The sequence below is a fragment of the Anomaloglossus baeobatrachus genome, chromosome 6 (genome assembly GCF_048569485.1).
Source record: "Anomaloglossus baeobatrachus isolate aAnoBae1 chromosome 6, aAnoBae1.hap1, whole genome shotgun sequence".
NCBI classification, from domain to species: domain Eukaryota; kingdom Metazoa; phylum Chordata; class Amphibia; order Anura; family Aromobatidae; genus Anomaloglossus; species Anomaloglossus baeobatrachus.
This window is the reverse complement of record NC_134358.1, coordinates 187,489,074-187,514,233: the sequence shown is the minus strand read 5'-3', so window position 1 is coordinate 187,514,233 and position 25,160 is coordinate 187,489,074.

Here is a 25,160-nt window from a genome sequence, read left to right as displayed (position 1 = left end):
GGGCTCCCCATAACGTGGAGCTCCCCATCCTGAGAATACCAGCCTTCAGCCGTATGGCTTTATCTGGCTGGTATTAAATTTGGGGGGAACCGCACGCCGTTTTTTTTAATTATTTATTTATTTCTATACTCCATAGTGACACACCCACCGGCTGCTGTGATTGGGTGCAGTGAGACACCTGTCACTCAGCGTGGGGGCGTGTCTCACTGCAACCAATCATAGGCGCTGGTGGGCAGGGAAAGCAGGGAATACGAGATTGTTTAATGAGCGGCCGGTTTTTCAAATTAGAAAAAGCCGCCGGAGCAGTGTGAATGCCGTGCAGCGCCGGTGATCGGGGATCGGTGAGTATGAGAGAGGGGGGGACACTTCAGTCACTCGGGGGATTAGCAGTCACCGGTGAATCCTTCACAGGTGACTGCTAATCAGTACACGGCGCACAGACAGAGCCGCGGCATGACAATGAAGTCGGGTGAAGTTCACCTGAGTTCATTCTCATCGCGCTACTCTGTCTGCTGTCAGTCGACAGTTTTCATGGTGGTTTTCATGGTTTTCATGGATGTGTGACAACGTCCCCAATGACTAGCTAGGTCGTTCTGCAGGTCCGGATCGCTGTTGCATCGTTGGCCAGGTCTGCCTGTTTGACAGCTCACCAGAGACTTTTTAGCGATCCCGGCCAGGTTGGGATCGCTGGTGGGATCGCTAGAAAGTCTCCATGTGTAAAGGGGCCTTTAAATGTTCAAATCACTGCAACTGATATCAACTAAAGTTAACCACTATCATGGTAAATATATCTCAAAATCACTGTTGTATGTTGAAGAATTCCAGAGTTCTTACTGCATAAAATGACACTGGACAGAATTGTAATATTTGTCCTGGTTGTGAAAACATGCTAGAGACTGAAGGGGTTAACTGCAGTTTCCCTTTCTATATTTTTTCATAATTCCCATTAATTTCTATGGGATTACGCAAATCACATCGTACAGCTAATTTCTATCTGCCTTGTCAAGATCAAAACCATTTCACTCTACAGTCTTCACTTTTGTGCCAAGGGGCGAAACCACTTCAAATGAGATTGCACACAAAAATCAGGTTTTTTACTATTACTAACACTAGCTAACTCTTTTGTCTCCAAATTGTTCTTGAGAATATTTCAGTTGTGTGCACTACTTTATGTGTCCTATCAAACTGCAGGTATCCAGGAATGATGCAAACCTAGGCACACTGGGACCAGATTAACACTATCTCTCACTACAATCCTTAACAATCAATTATTCTCAGGTTTTCACTGCTTAACAGGGGCTCAATGTCTGCAACCACGACTGAGCCAGTGCGGGAGATGGGGGTCACAGATGACAGCTCTTACTTCAGCTGGTTGTCTGGCTTCCTGCGCTGTAATACATGCCACTGGCTAGTCATAGACCAGTAGCTAATGTCGGCATCCCAGTTACAAGCGGCCCATGACAATGACGTCCACACTGTAATCAGCTGCCGGCTACAGGAGAAGATGGCGCACATTGTGGCAGGAGAAGAATGTAAGAAATATAATTTTTCATGTTTAAAAAAAAAAGACAGCATAGCAGAGATTGGCCCAGGATGGCTCAAATGTACAAAGAAGAGACACAGGATAGGGGACATTATTTCAGAATGGGAGTCATTATATAAGGAAAAGGCCTGGATGTGGGTAATTTTATAAGAAAGAGGAACAGGATGAGGGTCATTACAGTATAATGAGGTCAAGAATGGGGATAATTCATAAAAGGAAGGGGCCTGGAAGGGGTTTATTATACCAGGATGGGAATTATAGTTATGGGATGGGGGACGATATACCAGGAAAGGTCCATTGATGGAGGACATTATACCATGATAGATGACCTTATTACGGGAAGGGGATAGAACAGGCTGCAGTATTACAGAAAGGGTCAAAGATGGGGACACTATTACACGTACAGTTGAAACCAGAAGTTTACATACACTATCTAAACAGGCACATATGCGTATTTTTCTCACTATCTTACTTGAAATCAGAACACACCTTTTACCAGCAGTGGCATAACTAGAGTCCTAAGGGCCCCAATGCTAAATTTGGACCTGGGAACCCAGCTCCATGTAAGTGAGATGTATGAGAGTTTGTAGCATTCTAGATCCTATAAAGATATACAGTTGAAACCAGAAGTTTACATACACTATCTAAAAAGACACATATGCATGTTTTTCTCACTATATCACATGAAATTAGAATAAACCTTTCTCGACTTAGGTCAATTAGGAACCAAAATTATGTATATTTGCCAAATGATAGAATAATGAGAGAGAGAATGTTTTAATGCATTTTTATTGCTTTCTGCAAAGTCAAAAGTTTACATACGCTAAGAGTACCATTCCTTTAAATAATATGGGACATCAATCATGATGATGTCATGTCTTTGGAAGCTTCTGATAGGCTTATTCTCAACATCTGAGTTAATTAGAGACACACATGTGGATTTTAATGCACACCTTAAACACACTGCTTCTTTGTGTAGCATCATGGAAAAGTCAAAATAAATCAGCCAAGATCTCAGGAAGAGAATGGTGGACTTGCACAAGTCTGGTTCATTTCCAGATACCTGACAGTGCCTTGTTCATTGGTACAAACAATTATATGCAAGTACAAGTGAGATGTAAATATCCAGCATCATACCGCTCAGGAAGGAGATAGGTTTTGTGTAACAGAAATTAATGTGCTTTGGTCAGACATGTGCATATCAAACTGAGAACAAAAGCAAAAGACATTATGAAGATGCTGGCGGAAGCTGGTAAGATTGTGTCATTGTCCACAGTGAAATGAGTACTGTGTCAACATGGGCTGAAAGGCCACTCTGCCAGGAAGAAGCCATTACTCCAAAAGCAATATTAAAAAAGCCAAATTAATGTTTGCAAATGCACACAGGAACAAAAACCTTAATTTTTGCAGACATATCTTGTAGTCTGACAAAACTAAAATTAACTGGTGTTTGGCCAAAATCACCATCGTTACATTTGGAGGAAAAAGGGAGAAGCTTTGAAGCCTAAGAACACTATCCCAACTGTGGAAAAAAAAGGACATTCAGAAGTTAGAGTCAGTTCAAAGGAGGGCAACTAGACTACTACAAGAAATGGAAGACCTGCCATATGATGACAGGTTGAAAAAGTTAGATATGTTTAGCTTAGAAAAAAGACGTCTCAGAGGAGATCTCATTTATATGTATAAATACATGTGTGGTCAATATAAAGGACTGGCACATGACTTATTTCTTCCAAAGACAATACTAAGGACCAGGGGGCACTCACTGCGAGTGGAAGAAAAGCGATTCCGACAGCTAAATAGGAAAGGGTTCTTTACAGTTAGAGCAGTCAGACTTTGGAATGCCCTACCACAAGAGGTAGTAATGGCAGATACTTTAACAGCTTTTAAAAAAGGGCTGGATGATTTCCTCAGTACACAAAACATTGTTGGTTATAAATGACTTAGTGACCAAATGTAGAACTGGTGGAGGAAGGTTGAGCTAGATGGACCTAGGTCTTTTTTCAACCTAAGTAACTATATATTTTTTTTTCTTTTCAAACTCACTTTGATGTATTCATTCACTTTGGAGATTTGATGGATCTTGCTAATGATGAATTGCCACAATTAGAAAAGGGTCCCTTTACCGATTTAAAAAGGAAAAGTACTAAGATGCCTCCCTCTGGGGATTATGGTAAAATTGACTTATTCCTGCAGCTAGTTGAAAAGGATCTTGGAAGACTGAAACCTCATAATAGTAATGTGTCATCTAATCTGAGTCAGGTGGAGTGGGAAGCATTGATGAGTTTGGGGAAAAACAGACATGTTGTCCTTAAGTCCTCCGATAAGGGGGGCAACATTGTTGTTTTAGATCATGAAGAATATAACTCCATGTGTTTGAGAATCCTGAAGGACGCTGATACGTATGGAGTTCTTAAGACTGATCCTACTGAACGGTTCCTTAAGAATCTGGTTGTGTTAGTGGATGAAGCCTTGGATACTGGTTTAATCTCGGCCCAGGAGCACGGGTTCCTTGTCCCTATTCATCCGGTGGTTCCTACCTTTTATGCACTTCCAAAATTGCATAAGGGGTTGGAACCATTGAAGGGAAGACCTATTGTGGCCGGAATAGGTTTGATTGGTCAGAACGTCAGAATCTATGTCGATAAAATATTACGGCCTTTTGTGGTATCACTGTCCACATACTTAAGAGATACATCGGACCTTCTATTGAAATTGGAAGGGATGACAGTGGATCGGGGAGCATTTTTGGCATCAATCGATGTGGAGGCTCTCTATAGTAGTATCGTGCATGAGAAGGGTTTACAAGCTGTCCGATACTATCTATCTGGGAGGGCCGTCCACTTCGACCGCCATAATGATTTTGTCATCGATCTACTGTCATATGTTTTGCACCATAATTATTTTCTATACGGCGGTAAGTACTTCCATCAACTCAGGGGGACTGCAATGGGCTGCTCATGTGCGCCCAGTTATGCAAATATCCTCCTGGGTTGGTGGGAGGAAACCGTCGTATTTTCTGGGGAATATAAATGGTGGCAGGATAAGATAAGTGCGTGGTACAGATATATAAACGACATTTTGATCATTTGGACTGGGACTAGAGAGGAATTTGTACGAATGGTGGGGGAACTAGGTGTGAATAGTTTGAATCTAAGGTTCACATACGAGATAGACCAGTGCAAAATATCGTTTCTTGATCTACTTATCTCATTGGATGAGAGGGGTTCTATTCACACAACCATATTCAGGAAACCTACATCAACAAATAGTCTATTGTGATGGGAGAGTCATCACCCATTGCCCCTTCGGAAGGGTATTCCAAAGGGACAATACCTGAGAGCAAGGCGCAACTGTTCTGAGATCAATTCTTTCAGGTTGGAAGCTTCCAACTTGAGGGAAAGATTTAGAGACAGAGGGTATCCTGAGATGGCCCTGAATGGAGCTTTCCAGCATGCTCTTCATAAACAGAGGAGTTCCCTGCTAGTTTCAAATATACAGAGAACTAACCCAGATGAGATCAGGGTTATTGGTACCTATAATATGCAGGTGGAACGAATTTTTGGAATTTTGAGGAGACATTGGGGTATCTTGAAGGCGGATGAATCTATAGGAGAAAATATCTCAGAGGACCCTAGGATAACTTTCAGGAGAGGTAGGTCATTAGCAGACCGATTGGTGCATAGCCACTATAAAAAGCCATTACCGGAGGGGACGTGGCTGAACCGTCGGGTTTGCGGAACGTTCAGATGTGGTAGATGCCACTTCTGTGGTTGGATTAATGTTTCTAAATATTCGGTCAGCGTAGCTACAGGAATTAAGTATTTTCTGAGGGACTTTGCAAATTGGCTGACAAAGGGGGTAGTATATGTAGCAACATGTATATGCCCAAAGAACTATGTTGGGAAAACGCGACGTGAATTTCGAAGGCGTATAGGGGATCATTTGGGGGATATCCGGCATAAAGGGGATACCCCCATATCCTGCCATATTTGGGAAAATCATGGAGGCGATTCAGGCGTACTTAAATTTGAGGTCCTAGAAGTAATCACACAAAGTGAAAGAGGAGGGAATTGGGACAATAAGATTCTTAGGAAAGAAGCGGAATGGATTTTTCGTTTGGGGTCGGTACAACCGATGGGTCTTAATGAAAATGTAACATACGGGTGTTTTTTGGATTGATGTATATTTGGATGTGATATATCCGAGGATTATTTGGGGTGGTTTCGGTGGGGGGGAATGTTTTCTTCCTTTACTTTCCCTAGAGTATCGCCCAGTGATATTGAAAAGACTAGAGGAGGTTTGACTGAATGATAACCTCCATAATTTAAACCCCCCTTTTTATTGGGTATGGTTTTTATCATTAATAACAGTAAGCTAAAGATCAATAACTGGTAAAGAGAGTGTAGGTGTAGGTGTAGGTCTTACTTTTTGTGTGTTGGGGACGGGAATGCCCCCACTTTTTGGCCCTAATTAACTTTAATATCACTATAGTATATGTATGCAGTTATGTCTCCTGAATTTTCTAAAAAATATCTATAAAGAAATGAGGTCAGGTAGTAAGTATTACCCTGTTTTGTGTGGCCCTTCTGATGTAAAAGATTTTTATGCTGAGATCAGCCTGTGGCTGTTTTATGCCGTAGGCGCATGCGCGGCGCTGCGCTAAGGAATCTTCTTGGTGCCGCTTTGAGAATATGGGCGGCCGTATGGGTGGCGCAAGTGTGCGCAAGCGCGGTGGCTGGAATGAAGTATAATCTTGGGGCGCATGTGCGGCGCTGCGCTATGGGAACTCCGCGATGCCGCTTTATGAATATGGGCAGTTGCGTGGTTGGCGCAGGTTTGCGCAAGCGTGTTGGCTCTGATGATATATACGGGAGGTGACATCAGGTGTGTGTATTAAGCAGGGTGAAAGACGTCACTGAGCATGTGCGCGGTCGCGATGGATGATGGGAGGCGGTTGGGACCGGAAACGTAATGGCTCCCGCTCTCATTTAAAAGGCTGCCGCATGGTGGCTAGTTGGTGTGCTGGTGTCCTCATTTGGGGATTTTTGTGACGGAGGTTATCATGGCGTTTTGCCAGTCTATACTGTCACATCTTACTTGGACCCCTTAATGATTGCTGTAGTGGTCCGGTTTGGCATACCATACTTTATCTGAGGTGTTTTTGGGGTAAGTGACATTGAATATATCTATTGTAATGTTAAAATTGGTAGACTGACTTGGTCCATATGACTGTTTCAGGGTTGGCTTATCTATATTTGCATACATATTAGTGCTCTCCCTTTTATCTATAGGGAGTATATTTGCATTGATGTGGGGAATATATATATGGAATGGGGCGTTTGAGTACCAAATGAGATTATCTATAGCCACATTTTAAGTAAGATCTTTATGATATAGTCTTCTCATGGGTGGGAAGTGTTTTTTACCTATACTGAGAGACTATATATATTTTTCTCTTCTTTTCTTAGATCCATATCGAATATTGATATTAAACTCATGGATCAATAAAACCTCCTGATGAACCCTTTGGCTCTATTATACAAGGGGGGAAACGCGTCGAGGTGTAAAGTATGATAAATTGTATCCCAGAGGTGTAAAGTGTGATAAATTGTATCCCAAGATTGTGAAGCTACCAAGCACAGAGTGTCTAACCATTACCATAAGGAACCTGTGACATGTCACATGTCTGAAATCAATTGTCTCTATGAAGAAGGATATTATTCTATATGATCTCAAGTGGATATGTGATACATATTTCATCTATCAAGAATCCTATTAAGGATCAAATTATGGTTACTGGACTTTTTTATCTTGTATTATCTTTGGCATATATGTGTTTGTTGCTTCACTGAAAAAATCTTTGTTCTTACAGTCCAGATGATGGCTTTGGGCCGATATTAGGTCTCTGTTCTGTGGTGAATGACCTTTTTGGCATTTTATAAGGTGCATGATATCTAAAATAACAGTTCATTAGATGAGTTACACTGTATATTGGGTGTTGGTTCTGTTAGGAATAACCTTTGGTATTCCAGGATGCGCTTAGTTTTAAAGCTATCCCTGTTTTTCCTCTGTAAAAGTGACCAGTTGAGGATGTGATTGGGATGTTGAGTAGTGGTCATATAAATATCAAAAAGAGTGACCAGGGATAACTTATGCATAAGTGTGATGTTATTGTCTCTTAAACTGGATAGGGGTTGGAGCTAGGTATAGAGACGAAATATTATTTTTGTCTCTGTATAAAGCTCCATAAACCACTGTGTGACAGTGAGTATTAATAGGTTTAATATATATATATATATATATATATATATATATATATATATATATATATATATATATATATATGTATATATATATATATATATATATATATATATATATGATGTGAATAATGATATGAAATGTATATAAACCTTTTTCTCCCTTTGAGGAATCTTTATGATGAGAAATATGTATTGAATTGTGAAAGAGGGATGATTTATGTATTGCTATGCATCTATCCCCTTATTGATTGAATCCAGCTGAGACATTGTATGTTTTTATGTCTATGAGTCTGTTTAGCTTTTTGTACAATAAAGGAATTTTTATTAAATTTTGGGGTTAATAATATTTTGAGACTAAGTAACTATATGTAACATGGGGTGGCAGCATCATGTTGTGGAGTTGTTTTGTTACAGGAGGGACTGTGCAGTTCACAAAACAGATGGCATCATGAGGAAAGAAGATTATGTGGCAATACTGAAGAATTATCTCAAGACACCAGGAATTTAAAGCTGGGGCGGAAATGGGTCTTTCAAATGGACAATGACCAGAAGCATACTGCCAAAGTGGTTGCAAAGTGGCGTAAGGATAAAAATGTCAATGTTTTGAAGTTGACATCACAAAACCCTTATCTCAAGCCTTGAAAATTTATGTGCAAAGGTAAAAAGGCAGGTGCGAGAAAGGCGACCTACAAACATGGCTCAGTTACACCAGTTCTGTCAGGGGAAATGGACCCAAATTCCTACCAACTATTGTGAGAAGCTTGTGGAAGGATATGTTTTGTTTTGTTACTTTTATTTATCAAATGAGTTAGATAATGAATAGAAAATATAGTTCAGACATTGACTAGATTAGAAATAATGATTTTTACTTGAAATAATAATTTTCTCCTTCAAACTTTGCTTTCGTCACAGAATGCTCCTTTGCAGCAATTCCAGCTTTGCAGATCTTTGGCATTCTAGCTGTTAATTTGCGGCGGTAATCTGGAGATACTTCACCCCTTGCTTCCAGAAGCCCCTCCCACAAGTTGGATTGGCTTGATGGGCACTTTTTGCCCACTATACGGTCAAGCTGCTCCCACAACAGACAATGACCAGAAGCATACTTCCAAAGTGGTTGCAAAGAGGCTTAAGAATAACAATGTCAATGTTTTGGAGTGGCCATCACAAAGCCCTTATCTCAAGCCTATTGAAAATTTATGGGCAAAGCTGAAAAGGCAGGTGGGAGCAAGGCAACCTACAAACATGGCTCAGTTACACTAGTTCTGTCAGGAGGAATGAGCCCAAATTCCTACCAACTATTGTGAGAAGCTTGTGGAAGGATATCCAAAATGTTTCACCCAAGTCATACAGTTAAAAGTCATACAGCTGGTTCGGCAAACTCGAATATCTATGGGATCGCTCATCACTGTTCCTCTTTTTACATAATGTTTTTGATTCATATTTTTTTAAACTTGATGTATTACAAAAAGTTAACTAAATTAATTAATTAATCTTTCCATAAATGTATTTTCTGAATTTCTAAATGGATGCAAATATTTTTATTTTATAGAATTGTTAATCCGTCCATTAAAAGTTTCTTTTTTCTAGAGCAAAGAATACAGCATGCTGTTATTTTCCATTAACAGAATGTCTTTTGTTTCTTATTTCTTACATTAAAATAATGGATCACAGATCAAACTGTTAATGCACCAGACGCCACGGCATACCATTCTATTTTCATGTACTTTTAACTCATTTTAATATTATAACAAATATACATTTTTTGTGCTCATTTCTTCTTTTGAATTTTCATGCAAGCAACAAAATAATTAGTCCACAAAAAAGATAAAAGATAATGCAACTTATTGATTTTTAGTATATTACTCAGGTTTCATATACATGCATAATGGCAAAACACAGTGTTTAAAATACCGCAACATTGTGTTAGAATACCAATGGTATTATTAGTGCTTGTTGAGTAAATTCAACTAACTAACTAAAAACTAACCAATTTCCATCACACCTGGGTATCAGAAAAAAACGATTCAAACGGGAAAAAAGGAACAAAAAAAAATGATTTAGGCTAAAAAGGGTAAAGATATTAAGGGTAAAGAAAGGTTTAAAAAATGTTAGCTAAGTTCTTTACTAAATGGGATTTTTCAATGAGTTGTCCACTTTTCTTTTTACAACAGCTGGTCATGTACTATTAATCCATATAATCACTATGAAGATTAACAGCTTGCTGACATTGGATGTATTTGTACGTTATTTTTTTAGGTTTTCCCGCAAACTGACAAACCCTGATACTTGCAGGTAATCATGCAAGCATAGGAGATGTGAACAGAAGGTTTGCCCAGTGTGAAGCAGATTTAACTGACAGATGAGCGACTGCAGTGCCTGTTTAACCCCCTTGCCGCATTCAATAATAATCATGATATTTAAAAGGTTGTGAAAAGGAAGTACCGTATTTTTCGCTTTATAAGACGCACCTGATTATAAGACGCACCCCCAAATTTGGTGAAGGAAAAGAGAATTTTTTTTTTTAATGGTAAATGGGGTCCATCTTATAATGCCAGTGTCCCTCTAACAAATCATATAGGGTATATGTCCCTCATAGCCCCCCATCCTAAAATTAGCCCCCTTAATCTGGATATGGCCCCCTTATATTGAATATAGCCCCCTTGTGATGGCACACGTTCCCCTGTGCTGCCTATGGTCCCCTATGGATTGCACACGTTCCCGTGTTAGATAACGCCCCCATGCTGCTGCCCATGGCCCCTATAGATCGCACAAGTCCCCCTGTGTTAGATATTGCCCCCATAGTGCTGCCCATGGCCCCTATAGATCGCACAAGTCCCCCTGTGTCAGATATCGCCCCCATAGTGCTGCCCATGGCCCCTATAGATCGCACAAGTCCCCCTGTGTCAGATATCGCCCCCATAGTGCTGCCCATGGCCCCTATATAGATCGCACAAGTCCCCCTGTGTCAGATATCGCCCCCATAGTGCTGCCCATGGCCCCTATATAGATCGCACAAGTCCCCCTGTGTCAGATATCGCCCCCATAGTGCTGCCCATGGCCCCTATAGATCGCACAAGTCCCCCTGTGTCAGATATCGCCCCCATAGTGCTGCCCATGGCCCCTATATAGATCGCACAAGTCCCCCTGTGTCAGATATCGCCCCCATAGTGCTGCCCATGGCCCCTATAGATCGCACAAGTCCCCCTGTGTCAGATATCGCCCCCATAGTGCTGCCCATGGCCCCTATATAGATCGCACAAGTCCCCCTGTGTCAGATATCTCCCCCATAGTGCTGCCCATGGGCCCCTATAGATCGCACAAGTCCCCCTGTGTCAGATATCGCCCCCATAGTGCTGCCCATGGGCCCCTATAGATCGCACAAGTCCCCCTGTGTCAGATATGGCCCCTAGGCTGCTGCCCAAAGTAAAATAAACCCCTCTTTCCTTATCTCCTGCAGTGCTGAGCTCCCTCCTGTCTGCTCCGTGCTTCTGTTCTTCCTTACTTCCTGGTTGTCAGTGCGGTCATGTGATCGGCACAGCAGGCTGAGATCTCTGCTTGCCTGATCACACTGGAAGCAGGGGCACGAGGAGAAACGCTGCAGGGTGAGTAAAGATTTTTTATTTTAGAATGAGCAGCAGCCTGGGGGCCAAATCTAACACAGGGGTGGGCATGTGCGATCACACTGGGACGCAGGCTCATATAATATGCACCGCTCACCAGCCCCTCACTGCGTGCGATTTCAGCACCATTGGAGATGGACAGCGGCTGTGCATATTATATGAGCGGGTGCAGGAGATCAAAGGCAGCAGCCCGCAGCGTTCCACTGTGCTCCAGAGCTGCTGCCCCCACCTCCCCTGGACGCTGCAGGGTACATATATATATACCACCCCCCCTCCCCCCCCCGTATATTCGGCTTATAAGACGCACCCCCTACTTTCCCCCAAAATTTGGGGGAACAAAAGTGCGTCTTATAAAGCGAAAAATACGGTAGATCTTTCTCTCATCCACTCGACCACCAGCAAAACAATCACAGGGTGCAAGCTGGATCTGCCAGGTGTTGTGACTAGAGTTGACCGATGATTGAGGTTCGAGTTTCACCAATTTCATGTTCGAGTGATTTTGGGGCTGCTCGAGATCGAACTCGAACGTGAGCTTTTTGCTAAAAGCTCAACAGCTCGAGTTATGTTCGAGAACGGTTCGATCAGCAAAAAGCCTGGTTAGTTACTAGCTGGCTTTTTACTGTAATAGTGTGAGTCACTCTGTGTATCAAACTATTATGAAAATTCAACGTTTAATGTGCGCGTTTAGATCAGTGATGCTGGGAAAATGGCGATCACCATTTTTTTTTTTCTAAGCGCGCGTGCAGTGGGGCGGGCCAGCATGTTAGCCAATCACAGACACACAAACAGCTAAGTGGTCTTTTTTGCCAGACAAGCAAGGGCATGTGTTATAGGCTGTGAATGTCACATGTCCTTGCATTATAAATACGGCCATTTTCCCTCACGGCGCCATTATCTGCTTTCTGCATGTAGGTGACAGTCACCGCTCACGCAGCTCCTGTCGCCACTCCGGCTGTGTACGCTATACACACAGCGCTCTACAGATAAGGGACAGAAGTTTATTTCGGCACTTTTCAGGGCTGATTTCCTCAGGCTCAGAGCCATAGGTGACAGTCAGGTCCATGGAAACGCTGTATACAGCTTCAGATAACAGCGTCTGTGTACCTAAGCTCAGGGAATTCCTTGCTGCATTTCACCATTAGTAGGTATAGAAAGTGAGGCTTCCTTTCCTGTCCACTGACCCAGAGAACCCGGCCACTGTACCCACCTGCCCACTTTTGAAATGCTATTTTTAAAGCAACCAGTGCTGAAACTTAGTGGCATCCAAAAAGTGGCTGCTATACTCCATTGTTGTCCCACTGGTGCCAAGCAATTTCCAGCACCTCTGCATTCAACCCTCATGCACATTTTGCTACGCTATTTTTATAGCAAACAGTGCTGAAACTTAGTGACATCCAAAAAGTGGCTGCTATACTCCATTGTTGTCCCACTGGTGCCAAGCAATTTCCAGCACCTCTGCATTCAACCCTCATGAACATTTCGCTTTGCTATTCTTATAGCAAACAGTGCTGCTAGTTTTAGGGCCATAGTTGCATTGTCAGGGATATTCAGTGTTGGTTCTTCAGCTGTCAATAAAGCTACACCACCTCTGAGATCTACACCACCTCTCAATTTTGGCTACCACATTTTAAGTGGCTAATCTTGTCGCTAAGAAAATGAGTGGCAAAAGGACAGATGCTGGTGGAAAGGGGAACAGGCGTGTTGGAAAAGGAAAAAAAGTTTGTGTCCGTGGGGAAGGTGGCAAAGCTACATTAACATCTGCTTAAAATAAGCCATCTTCCAGCAAAAGTAAGATGTCTACTACTTTCCGTGGACAATCCGATGTGCTCCCTTTTTTACGGACCCGAACAACTGTAAGAAAGGTAGATGATGGCCAAAAAAAGAACATGCTTGAATGGATCTCAGTGCTCCAACAAGTGCCCTCTCCTCCACCTCAACTACCACATAAAAAACCCAGTCCTCTGAGTTGTCATCAGAATCACACTTGCTTTCTCCCAGCTCTCAAGTCTCCACCCGTCCTGCACAGTATGGTGTAACAGAGATGGCTGAGTCTGCAGAGCTGTTCAGTCATACTATAGCCTGGGAATCAGAGGTCTGCTCCCAAGCTACAGTGAGTACAGACCAGGAAATGGTCTGCAGTGATGCCCAGAAGCTTTGTGACTCAGATTCAGGCCCTAATGACCAAGTTTTTAAGCATAATGTAGACTCTCATTCCCAAACTGTAACACCTGTTGGTGGAGACAATGAGGAACATACTGATGATGATGAGACGCAAATACCAGATTGGGATGACAACTTAAATATTCGGTCAGGGCAGGAAGAGGTTAGGTCTGAGGGCGAGGGGAGTGCAAACATAACGCTTGATGATGAAGTTCTAGATCCCACATAGTGTTAACCCACAGTCAGGCACTTGAAGAAGGCAAAAAAGACGCTGTGGAGGAGGATACAACTGATGACGAAGTTACCTTGAGCCTTCCTGGACAGAGTCGAAGTACTGGTAGCACGTCTACAACTGCATCCTCAGCCACCACTCTGCCTCTGAGCACAAGTCGGGGTGGCTCTACAGGTCACATGTCCTCTAAGCCTTGCCAAGCCTGGTCCTTTTTTGACCTTGCAAAGGATCTCCCAAATCATGTGATCTGTAAAATTTGTCGGGAATCTATAAGTAGAGGCAAAAAGCTCACCAGTTTGACAACTTATTCCATGAATCGTCACATGAATACCAAGCATAATTCCCAGTGGGAAGCTCACTGTACTGCAATGCGGCCTAGCGTAGCGGGGCAACCACCGCCTGCCCCTTCCAATGCATCCGCACGCTCTTCATCTTCTATGACTGTGGGGACAGCTGTCACACATGGTTTTCCACGCTCACCTTCCACCACTGTAACCGCAACAGGCAGTTTGCTTGGTAGGTCGTCAGTTGGTTTGGAAGGGGAAACAAGTGCGGGTGTACAGCTCTCTCAGACATCGATAGCACAAATGTTAGATGAAGGCAACATCATGTCTCCGCCTGCACTTTCCTCACAAACCTGCATTTTTCCAGGGACACCCTACTCACCACCGTCTACACACAACAGCCAGATCTCTGTCCCTCAGATGTGGACAAATAAAAGGCCATTTCCTCCGACCCATGACAAAGGTAAGAGGTTGACTTTATCCCTCTGTAAGCTCTTGGCTACCGAATTGCTGCCTTTTCGCCTGGTGGACACACAGGATTTTTGAGACCTTATGCCCGTCGCTGTGCCCCAGTACCCGATGCCCAGTCACCACTACTTCTCTAAGAAAGGTGTGCCTGCGCTACACCAGCATGTCGCACACATCACCACTTCCTTGAGAAACTCTGTGTGTGAACGGGTGCATTTCAACACCGATACTTGGACCAGTAAGCATGGACAGGGACGTTACATGTCGCTGACTGGGCACTGGGTAACTATGGTGATAGATGGAGAAGGGTCTGCTGAACAAGTCTTGCCATTCCCACGACTTGTGCGGCAATCCTCTGTATGTATAAGTCCCTCCAACGCTTCTGTCTCCTCAACCTCGCCTGGGTCCTCCACCTCCGCCCCAAGCCTGCCTTGTCAGGCCACCAGCGTTGTAACTGCACACAAGGAATCATGCACACCTCCTTACTATGCTGGCAGCAGAGCGCAATGGCATCAGGCGGTCTTTAGCTTGAATGTCTTGGCAATAGGAGTCACACAGCGGCTGAGTTGTGGTCAGCTCTGCTGTCCGGGTTTCATAAATGGTTGTCTCCACTCAACCTGCAGCCTGGTAAGACCGTGTGTGACAATGCTGCAAACCTGGGTGCGGCCCTTAGCCTGGGCACGGTGACACACGTGCCTTGTATGGCTCACGTGTTGAACCTTGTTGTCCAGCAATTTTTAACACACTACCCCGGCCTAGATGGCCTTCTGCACAGGGCACAAAAACTGTCTGCTCACTTCCGCCGTTCAACAGCCGCAGCTGAGCAATTTGCATCACTCCAGAAGTCTTTCGGCCTGCCGGTTCATCGCCTGAAATGCGATGTGCCGAAATGCTGGAATTCAACTCCCCACATGTTACAGTGACTGTGGCAGGACCGCTGAGCCCTGGTGCAATACGTCATGTCGAATATAGCCTGGGCCAACGAGATGCAGAGGTGGGGCAGCTCACTCTGATGGAGTGGTCTCAGATCAAGGACCTATGCACCCTTCTGCATAGTTTCGAAATGGCGACGAATATGTTTAGCGCTGACAATGCCATTATGAGCATGACAATTCCAGTCATTTTCATGCTGGAGCACACGCTAAACACTATTCGGAGTCAGGGGGTGGTTCAACAGGAAGGGGAGGAAGTACAGGAGGATTCATATGCGCAAGGAATAACAACATCACCAAGGTCCAGAACGTTCATTATCACCAAGGTGGCAGGCATGGGACGATGGAGTAGAGGGATTACCAAGGGTGCATGGTAGCAGGCAAAATGTTGAGGAAGGTGCAGGAGAACATGGAGTCAACGGTTGCAGAGGATGATACAGGAGTATCTACAAAATGAACATCGATGCCATGACTTTGCAACTGGAGCTTTGCTCATTTTGGGCTTCAAATCTTGAAAAATGGCCTGAGCTCGCCACTTACGCCTTGGAGATCTTGTCGTGTCCAGCTGCCAGCGTTGTCTCAGAACGTGTCTTCAGTGCTGCTGGGTATGTGCTGACAGATAAGCGCACGCGTCTGTCCAGTGACAATATGGACATACTAACGTTCATCAAGATGAACAATTCATGGATCCGCAAGGACTTTACTACCCCTGTGTCATCCTAGAGAGAGTAAAGGCTTGTGGATTTGGAATGTGCTTGATGCAAATGTACCTGTCAAGTTTGCAACTGGGGCACAAGTGATGTCACTGAAAGGGTGTCTGTGTGGCCCAATTTTTGGAAAAAAGGGCGACTCTGCTTGGAGTCCCCCTGCTGTGTTTTTAAAAATGAGCCAAGATGAACAAGTCATGGTTCAGCAAAGACTTTGCTACCTACCCCGGTGTCATCCTGGGGACAGTTAAGGCTGGCGTATTTTTGAATGTGCTTGATGCAAATGTACCTGTAAAGTGTACAACAGGGGCAACAGTGCTGCCACTGGAGTGTGTGGCCCAATTTTTTGAAAAAAGGGTGACTCTGCTTGGAGTACCCCTGCTGTGTTTTTAAAAACGAGCCAAGATGAACAAGTCATGGTTCAGCAAAGACTTTGCTTCCTAGGCCGGTGTCATTCTGGGGACAGCTAAGGCTGGCGTATTTTTGAATGTGCTTGATGCAAATCTACCTGTCAAATTTGCAAATGGGGCACAAGTGATGCCACTGAAGGGGTGTCTGTGTGGCCCAATTTTTGGAAAAAAGGGAGACTCTGCTTGGAGTAACCCTTGCTGTGTTTTTAAAAATGATCCAAGATGAACAGATCTGGGATCAGCAAAGACTCAAGCCCTTGTATTAGTAATGGGTGGGCATCTATCAGATACCTCCATTACTAATCCAGTAGTTGATGAAAGGAAAATAAATTTTATTTGGACATAGACCCCTGACTACATCCCTCATTCACCAATTTATTGCAAATTTTTTACAAACAAAATATCCAACATAATCCACAGTGTCATCCCATGACTTTCCCCAAAAGCGAACTTGAAAGACATAAAAAGAAAATTACTAAAGAAATAGAGAAGAGACACTGTTATTCACCAATTTATTCCCCTACCAAATCCCTAATTCGGGTCTGACGTAATCCAATAAGGGGGTCTCATGATGATCCCATACTTACTTCCCAGTGAATAAAGAACAGAACGGTCCCCATTGGCTGGGAGAGCAGTGACTGCAGGATCACACACTGCTGTGAGAAGCACTGCAGTGACCTGAGATTACCTCATAAGGTTAGCCCAGGTCACTGCAGTGGCTCAGACAGCAGTGTGTGAGCAGCTGTGGGGATGACAATTGGTGACGTCTTCAGGTTAGCTCAATTCATTGCCTGAAGCCTGCGGCAATGAACGTAGCTGAACAGATGTCAACGCTTGTCACTGAGTTCCATGCCTGTGGCCTTTCTCACGTGAAGTATCATGAGAACCTGTGATGTCACCACATGTCACAGCCAAGGGCTTTTGCATTGCAATACTATACTGTAAACATGCATATACTTTTAAGTATATTTAATACTAATCACTTGAGCGCTTAGATAACCAATTATGATGACTGTAATGGTACATTTGCACCCCACCACATATGGAGGAGCTGAGTTTATTCATCATGGCTCCCAGACATATTCGAGTGCCAGACTGATGCGGAGCTGCAGGAGAAGATTGCGTGGGGCAGACATGCACATATAGTAATTATCGGCAAATTAACCACTGATAAGTACATTGTTGCAGGCACCACAAAATAGAAAATAGAGTTCACGACTAAAGAAAACTAGAGACTAGGCCTCCTTTACACCTCTGTGTCTACGGCACGTGTTTGGTCCATTTCCTCACGTGTCGGAGACACGTGCACACGTAGACCCATTAAAATCAATGGGTCTACACTCACGTACATGTTTTTCCATGGGCCGTATGTCCATGTGGAGCATACGTGTGCCCATGTGCTCCACACGTAGACATGTCTGTTTTTCTCCAGCATCAAGGGTGTCACACGGATCGCACACGGACTGCACGGATGCGATCCGTGTGACATGTGTGACGCCCCAGGGATGCTGAACCTCTTGAGGGACGCCACATTTTTTCAACAATATGGCCACAGGTACTGTTAGTTTTGTATATATGTTATGACGCCACTCACGGCTTGCGGTCAGTGATGTGAACGACCGCCGCTCGAGGTTTTAGAAGCGTCTGGGGCTGATAGGGTCTGCAGCCAGATGGTGTAGCCTCCCGTGAGTGAGGCAGGCCCCAGGGGATTGGATGTACAGGGAAGCGGGTCCAGGAATAACACAGTAAAAATAAAGAAAGGATCCGGCACGAATTCCTCTTAGGATAAAACCATCTTGATCCTTATTGAAGCATTAAAAATAGCATAAAGCCTGAGGGCAAGATACTGTATTAGCACATAGGAGTACTTAACGCGTTTCGGACTTCGAGTATAAAAGCAACAGAGTTCTTAATCATAATCACTTTCTAAGGGGGCGGGTTGTACGGAGTCACAGCGACATCACAAGGAAGCCGTCCAATAGAAGCGGAGGGGCGGAGATGAGCGGGACGTAAACATCTCGCCCACCTCCTTCCTTCTACATTGCCGGTGGAGGCAGGTAAGGAGTTGTTTGTCGCTCCTGCGGTGTCACACACAGCGATGTGTGATGCCGCAGGAACGACAAACAACATCGCTAAAAAGCAGAAAACAATTTTTTATTTCAGGACGACCTCTGCACGGCAAACGATTTTGCCCTGTTTTGCGATCGTTTCAGATCGCTCTTAAGTTTTAAACACTGCGATATCGTTAATGACGCTGGATGTGCGTCATAAACAACGTGACTTCGACGATAATTCACTAATGATATCGCAGCGTGTAGAGCCCTCTTAAGTATTTGGTGAGTTACTGATGTGCACTTATTATGTAAATTAAGTTACTTCGATTTTTTCATACAAATGACAAACCAAAACAAGAATTTTTGGTGCTTTTCTGCAGCAGAAACGTTCTTTTTTACGTGTAGATTTCCCACACATAATGAAGTTCCTTAGGGAAAATCTGCACATAAAACTCAGTGAAATTGACAAGTTTCAGATTTCAAAGGTCAGTTTACACCGAGTAAAAAAAATTGTGCATGAAATGTCTATGAATCCCATCTTCTGTTCTCAAACTGTAAGAAGTTTTATTTTTTACTCAGCAAAAATATAGCCTCAAAACCTCCCAGAAAACTCAACATGGCACACAGCCTTAAAACCTACAATGCCTTGCAAAAGAATTCACAACCTGGCATTTTTTGTGATTTGCTACCCCACAACTTGGAGTTTTACTGTTTTTTTTGAGGATTTGCATCAGTTTATGTAATACTACATTGACACGACCATCCCGTTTTTGCAGTCTGCAAAAAACGGTCCTGACTTTCCACAGATGCATCCGTGTGACATCCGTGTGACGTCCATATCCGTTCCATTCCATCCCGTATACAGTTCGTGTGTCATCCCTGTGTCATCCGTGTGCCTTCCTTTCTTTCTGCGGACCACAAAAAAACGGAAGGAGTGTTACATACAGTCAAAAACTATAAAGATAGATAGCTTGATAGATAGATAGATAGATGAGAAAGACATATAATGTCCCACTCCCCTGCACTTTGTAATCCTGTTCCCTCTACTGCCTTTCATGTGGCACTAAAGGGTGTTAAGCCTTGCATATAGCCAAAAAAAAATTAAAAAAACGACGTGAGCACAGAGTTTCCTAGAATAGTTTGCGGACTCCATTTGCAGAGCCCCTTGGGGCCAAAACAGAAAGATGTCCCTTAAGTGACCAAATTTTGGAAATCACATTCCTTCTGGGAATTTTTCTATGGGCGTCGTGGTGATTTAGTCTTTGGAAAAATACCTATGGTGTCAAACGCAGTGAATGATTCAGAATTAAAACTTGAAAATACGTTCTTGTCATGTCTAGCATATTGTAGTGCCTGTACATTGTGCCCAGCTCATGCTTTTGGATACCTGCACCCTGTAAATTAAGTGAGCTTCCCTCACTAAATATAATGCCAAACATTTGGACGCTAACTGTGGTTTAGGCACATTGTGGTGCTCTCAATGGAGGGGGGATTTGGATTTGGGACCGTAGATTTTGCTGGTTTTCTTATTTGAGGGGGGAGCCACAGCATTTTTCCAGAACCTTTCTGCTACCAGTAACATGGAAGCCCTCAATATTTCCAATAACAGATGACAAACCTGAGTGGAAACCTTTTTGGTTGGTTGGAGTGAATGCTATTTGGTGGCAATTAGGGTTCAGAACATTTTGTATCAGGTCACATTTATCTTGTGCTCTATGCTGAGCATTTACTTTGTGGTTTCCATCTACTGTATTTTGCAGATTATAAAATGCACCTGATTATATGACGCACCCCATATTTAGAGGAAGAAAATAGGAAAAAATTGAATGTTAAAAAAGCGGGGCCGTCTTATTATTCTAGAGTCAGCATTATAATGAGGATAAAGCTCAAGGGAGCGAGGGGCACTACAGTGGAGCAGGGTCACAGGAGGTTGGGTCACAGCTAAAGAACATTCGTGGCTGTACAAAGGACTCCTTTGTCCTTGCTCTACCATAGCGGCCGCCAACCCCCCATGTTGAGCTTATCTGGATTGTAAGACGCATCCCCATTTTCCCCCCAAAATCCAAAATATAAGGTACATACCTGAAATACGTTTCAGGTGAAACTCCCGATGGAATCATTCAGTAATGAGGCAGCTCAGTTCTTCCAGACTCAGTTTGGCCTCTGTTCAGCAGTGTCCATCTTTTCAAAGATGATCAGAATTTACTGCAAGTCTAAAAATAGGCTTAAAAAGATAGACACTGTCGGATCACAGTCCAGATGGGGTTCACAATGACTCCCTCTGCCGTAGACGGAAGATATCGAAACGTGCGCGTCGGGGCACGTTCTTCTTAGTCTTATTAAACCACCATGGGTGAGTGATCACTGACTGTTATTTTGAATCATGGCTTTCTGAATATCTGGAGCATTATATCAATATGGGTATGTTTCATTTGAAACCCTGCTTTGTTATTTTACTATATTTTCATGGAAGGAATTCCTAAAGAGGATTATTTAAGATATTAGACCAAATCCATGATCTATATATAGAACTCTTGTGATTTTTACTATCATATCTTATATATGTGTTAGTTATTGCCTCATATGTAACATATACCATTATCTATGTATCTGTAGATCATTCTAAAAAAAACTTTTTTCCATGTGTGGTTTTGCTGGCCCTATGTGAATTATCTTCAGGGTCTTTTTATGAAAATCTGCTATTTTTGACTGGAATATGCTGTTGTGATTTTTTTACCCCTTGCTCTAATATTTTCTAATTAATTTTCTATACCTTTTGCAAGGAAGTGGTATTGTATTTATTATTTATGCTCATCAAATGTATGTAGTCTTAAGCGTGATTTACATGCTACGATATATATAACGAGATGTCGGCGGGGGTCACGTCGTAAGTGACGTACATCCGGCCTCGTTAGTGATATCGTAGCGTGTGACAGCTATGAATGAGCAGAAATACTCAACTTCTCATTCATCGTTGACACGTCGCTCATTTTCTAAAAATCGCACGTCCTGTTGTTCATCATACCAGGGGCAGCACACATCTCTCCATGTGACACCCCGGGAACGATGAACACAGCTTACCTGCGGCCGCTGGCAATGCTGAAGGAAGGAGGTGGGCGGGATGTTTACGTCCCGCTCATCTCCGCCCCTCTGCTTCTATTGGCCGGCCGCTGTGTGACGTCGCTGTGACGCCAAACGTCCCTCCCCCTTCAGAAAGTGGATGTTTGCCGCCCACTGCGAGGTCGTTTGGAAGGTAAGTACGTGTGACGGGATACAGCATTGTGCGACACAGGCAACAAATTGCTCGTGCCGCACAAACGATGGGGGCGGGTGTAATCGCAAATGCGATCACACGAGAAATCGAAACGTGTAAAGCAGGCTTTAGTTGTAAGTGTTTATAGATGTCTTTCTCCACTGAGTGAATACTCAAAAGTTACTGAGCAAACTCAAAAGCAAATTACTGTAACACAGCACATTCTAGGACATGAATCAGTCCACACAAAGCGTATATTAACCTCACAAAATTTAATTCACATATTCATTCAAATTATTTTCACATTGTAAGGTTGCACCCCGCAACCTGGGGGGTTCCACTCGCTTGCAGCGGTGTGAGGTAGCTTCAGCAACACATGTACACAGTCTCTTTATAAAAATTTCCAGCCGTTTATTAAGAACTTGTCATAAACGGCAAACATTAAACATAACAGTCCTCTCGTGGCTTAAGGCAAAAACATAGCACAATCACATACCGTGGGCTTCCAGTCCAATACAGTCTCTATTGGAAGTGTGGCGCCTGTACACACTGGCTCCTGCCAGCCAGCGAACAACACTTGCTGTGGTTTCTTCCAAGAACCCAGAGACACTCTGTAGACTCCTGTCTGTCTCTCCACTCCAGGAGAACTTTGGTCCAGTAGCCACAGCACTAACCAACCTGGCTTGCACACTACTTCCAGTCTAAACCCAGACTGAAATCCAGAGCCCCGTGCTCTGCTCTCACACACTGCAGAACACACACTGAGTCTCCTAAATCAGACTGGGCACACCCACAGGTGGAGGTCTGTGATTATCGAGACCTGCACAGCACACAGGCATTATGAAAGGGAACCTGACCCTTAAATGCAGAAACAAGCCTTTGTGGAACTACAAGTCCCATAGCAACCTCTTCAGTTTAATATCGCAGCGACCTTCTCCACTGCGACATATAGCTACCATTTACCACATTGGTGGTCGCTACCTCACAACATTCATAAATTGTAATAAACAAGTGCTGCTAGTCTATGCAGGGAACTGCACTCAATACATAGGATTGCTTATGTAGTGACACAGGTCAGACTCTAGCATATAGTCTCAAATATTTCAATAAAGTTATACATAAAATAACACCAATAAACAGTCCTATTTTGATTCCCTTGTCAATGGTAATCCCTATACTAGAGCTACAAGAGACAAGATATCCATGTATAAGTTAGATCCCCCCTGTGTTTTTATCCCCGCTGCCGCCCAAATGCGTGTTTGGTCTTTTCTTCTTCAGGAGACATCTTAGTGGTAAATGTAGCTTCTAAACCCAGTAAACGTACAATTACATGTTTTAAATAAGGGACTGTCTTTGTGCCCAAGTAGCATTATGAATTGGTTTAAACCTCATTTAAGCTGGAATTGTACAATTTTTTTAGAAATGTGAAACTGAAGGCATGGTTCTTCAACAGGTGCCAATTGAAAAGACTAGATCTTCTGAAATAAGAGTAAAAAACTTGAGTCTGAGTAATAAAAGTAACTTTTAAAAATCTAACTTTTTCTTCATCTTTTGTACACAGAGAACATAAAATTACATTCTAATGTTTAATGTATCTCTGGGTTCACTGCCTGCAATACAGGTCAAGGTGACCACATCCTCATATGTTTATCACTCTGGCTCATTGGTAGAGCTGCTGCATCTATACATGGAACATAAGTCTGTGTCCCAGAGAAACCCATCACAGAAGAAGTGAATATTATAATTTATGTTGGTGTAGAGGGATGCAGCCCTGCCTCCTAAGAGGAAGGCATAATGGAGAAATAAAAACGCTGACTAAGGGACTGAGTCTTCAAAATGGGACAGTCCCGCTGAATCTGGAATGCTTGGAAGCTACGATTAAGGTTTTATAATATTATATGCACAGTACAAGTGAACTGGTATAGATTAATTATTGTCATACAGTACAGACCAAACGATTGGACACACCTTCTCATTCAACGAGTTTTCTTTATTTTCATGAGTCTGAAAATTGTAGATTCACATTGAAGGCATCAAAACTATAAATTAAAACGTGGAATGAAATATTTAACAAAAACGTGTAAAACAACTGAAAATATGTCTTATATTCTAGGTTCTTCAAAGTAGCCACCTTTTGCTTTCATTACTACTTTGCACACTCTTGGCATTCTGTTGATGAGCTTTAAGAGGTAGTCACCGTAAATGGCTTTCCAACAATCTTGAAGGAGTTCCCAGAGATGCTTAGCACTTGTTGGTCCTCTTGCCTTCACTCTGCGGTCCAGCTCACTCCAAACCATCTCAATTGTGTTCAGGTCTGGTGACTGTGTAGGGCAGGTCAGCTGGCATAGCACCCCATCGCTCTCCTTCTTAGTAAAATAGCCCTTCACAGCCTGGAGGTGTGTTTGGGGTCATTGTCCTGTTGAAAAATAAATGACGCAAACCGGATGGAATAGCACGCCGGTGCAAGATGCTGTAGTAGGCATGCTGGTTCTGTATGTCTTCAATTTTGAATAAATCCCCAACAGTGTCACCAGCAAAGCCCCCACACACCATTACACCTCCTCCTCCAAGCTTCACTGTGGGAACCAGCCATGTAGAGTCCATCCGTTCAACTTTTCTACAAAGACACAGTGGTTGGATCCAAAGATCTCAAATTTGGACTCCTCAGACCAAAGCACAGATATCCACTGGTCTAATGTCCATTTCTTGTGTTCTTTAGCCCAAACAAATCTCTTCTGCTTGTTGCCTGTCCTTAGCAGTGGTTTCCTAGCATCTATTTTACCATGAAGGCCTGCTGCACAAAGTCTCCTCTTAACAGTGGTTCTAGAGATGAGAAGGTGTGTCCAAACCTTTGGTTTGTACGGTATGTATGATGACACATTAACAGATTGATGTTATTATTCTGTATACATATTCACTATGTTTTTCTGATGCGTATTGATTAATTACTGATTATGGCGTGTAACCTTTATACATCTTATATCTTGTTCCTGCACTGTGAACGTTCATAACTTGTGAAAGGCTCCCATTTTGAAAAGTTGAAATGTCAAACATACTGTGTATAGGTGAATAAATAAATTATATCATGTATGGATTGCTGTATGTGTATACAGAATACAGGGCTGGTATCATGAAGCTTGCTCCCTTCTACTTATATTATCTTTATACAATGCTGATTTCTTTTGAAGATAGATAGATAGATAGATAGATAGATAATCACGAAGGAGATGA